The sequence below is a fragment of the Hyaena hyaena genome, unplaced genomic scaffold, assembly GCF_003009895.1.
Source record: "Hyaena hyaena isolate Hyena2069 unplaced genomic scaffold, ASM300989v1 scaffold_126, whole genome shotgun sequence".
Lineage (NCBI taxonomy): Eukaryota > Metazoa > Chordata > Mammalia > Carnivora > Hyaenidae > Hyaena > Hyaena hyaena.
In genome coordinates, this window is record NW_024080759.1 from 3,028,260 (window position 1) to 3,030,934 (window position 2,675).

Consider the following 2,675-nt stretch of genomic DNA (forward strand, 5'->3'; position numbering starts at 1 on the left):
TCCAGCCTCCTCCTTATTTCTGAGGAGGGCATGTTTCCTCGTATGTGAGCAGATCATTAACCTTGGATATTGTGTGCAGGCCTCTTGGCAGAACGTCCTGTTTGCAGGCATGATCTGCCCAAGCAGAGAGTCCCGTTTGGAGGCACATCCCCGCATCCCTAACCATGCTTTCTCGTGGTCACTGTCAGGCTCCCACATCCAGTTCTGCAGACATGAAGCAATCAGAACCCCACCAGACGCAGAAACCACAGTATGCTCAGGTACTTGTACTATTACCCAGTGGTAAACATCTCCCACACCTGCACACCCTGACGTACAGCAAAGCGACAAGCACATCAGGTTATGTCATTGCAATTTTCAGTTTATAGGTCAGGACTCGTTTGTTGAAACTGGACCAGACCAGGAAACAAACGGTCTACCCAAACCATCTCAGCTGCAGAGGACTCTACCTCCTATCCTTTTTCCCAGCTTTCCTCTTTCCGGAGAGTAAGTGCTTGGGTTTCATATCAAACACATGTCTGTCTGCTTCTCCTTTCTTCCCCAGGCGGTTCATCTTCTTCTGAGCATTTTTCATCACAGTCTTGGCTTTTTTAACCATCTTGACGACCCGAAGGCCAGAGACATCCCGTGGAGTCCGAGAGCAGCTGCGGCTCCCGGTTACAGATGTGGGCGGAACAGAGTCATCCCGTTTTCTCTTCCTAGTAGTGCTCCAGGACCTTCTGGCCTGGACTGCATAATGGGCGTTGTCTTTGTCATCCATGTCAGCGCCAAGACTGCGCATCTCACTCTCCAGGACTTTCCGCTGAACCTTCTTAGCAATCCGAGGCATCCTGGGCCCCTGTGTGTTTTTCTCCTTGGACTGCAGAATTTTCAGGTTCTTTTTCTCCCGAATTTGCTCTCCCAGCTGGCGGATCTCCACCATCTCCCTCGTCTTCACTGTCGGATTCGCTGTTGTACTCGCCTGCCGCTGTTCTCAGCTCCTCTTCTTTTTCTAACTCTTCCAATTTCTGCATGATATCGGGGTCCATGTAATCAGCTATATTGTGGCCTTCTCAGATCTCGGGTATTTTATCGTGCTTCTCAGAAGAGTTCATGAGATCCCAGTACTTCTGAAGGTCGAAGATATAGTCGTCTCCTAGCTCTACTTCAAGGACTCGTTCCCGCTTCTTCCTGGGCTCCCCAGTGTCCATTCTCTTCCTGCGTGCCACCACTCCCTTGGGGATGAAGGGGGGCCTCTCCTTGTCGTCTCTCTTGTTTGGCATGGCCAGATGCAGCCTGTTCAGCACCTCGTTCACTTTATTTCTTTTCATTTTGGTTTCAACCCGATGAGCCAGAAGCCTGTCACAGCCTCAGTTTTCACCTGAATAACCCCTTCCTCCATCAAGGTGCTAGTCTCAACCACAGGGAATCCTGCGGCCTGCAAATCTGCAAATATTTTCTGATCGTCTTCAGAAAGTTCAGCTATCCTCTTCACATCACATTTGTTTGCTACAACTATAAGAGGCTTGTTGATAAAGAGAGGTTTGATGTTCTAGAATAGCTCCAGCTGCTCCTTCAGCCCATGCCCACACTGCTCGAACAGATCCATCACGTACAGGACCGCAGCGTGCAGGTGAGCCAGGGCCATGATGGCCTGCATCTCAATGGTGTTACGATCCTCCAAAGGGTGGTCCAAAATCTGGGAGTATCAACAACCTGCCAACGCAGGTAGTTGTAGTCCATGTGCCCCACAAACAGGGACTTGGTCATGAACACATAGGGCTGGACGTCCACGTTGGCTCTCATCACCTTACTGATGAAGCTGGACTTGCCAACATTCAGGTACCCACACAGGAGCAGGGTCCTCGTATTCGGGTCAATAGTTGGCAGACGGGACAGATGCTGACACACTTGTTCCAAATACTCCAAACTCTGCTTCTGTCTTTTGATGATCGTACACATCCGGTGAGGGCGGCTCGCTTCAGCTGCTTGCAGCGGTACAGGAAGTCTCCATATTTCATAAGCCTCACATAATCCTTAGCCACATTGTCCACTAAGTTTTTGGCAATATTTATTTGTCCCAAGGCCAACTTGTAATGATCCTTATCATAGAGAATGTTCATCAAATCAGCATAAAATGGATGGATATCATCCAGTTTGGGGAAATCTGTTAGAATCTGTGAGCCTGTCATGGTAATTTTGTTGAGTAAATTTGACTTTCCTCATATAAAAATATCTAATGCGATGAATTTGGTAATGTTTATGGATAACTGTTGGAGTCTTCCGTTGAGTCTTCGATAACGTCAGGTCAGTGAAGTCCTTGGCAGACGGCACCACCGTGATCTTCTTGAAGTTGTAGTGCGCCATGTTTGCGGCCGCACATGAGGGAATGCGGGTGGGAGGCTCAAATGTACATTTTAAATCCTTACTGTGAAGAAAATTTAGTCCCAAATATTATTAATGGTAAATTTATCAAATATTTAAAGAAGTAATAATACCAATCCTATGCAGACTCTTTCAAAAATAAAGATTGTCCATATACTTTATGAGGCCAAATTATCCTGATACCAGTTAAAGACATTAACAACATAGACCAAAATTTCTCATGGACATAGATGCAAGAGTTCTTAAAAAGTTAAAAGAAATAAAATCTGGTGATATATAATTTGATTCCAGCCATATACAAAAACTTGGGT

At 46.5% G+C, this 2,675-nt stretch overlaps 1 pseudogene; it reads right to left on the reverse strand.

Moving 5' to 3' along the window:
• Positions 1-419: 419 nt before the first annotated feature.
• Positions 420-2,346, reverse strand: LOC120235309 (annotated as a pseudogene).
• Between the last annotated feature and the right edge of the window lie 329 nt (positions 2,347-2,675).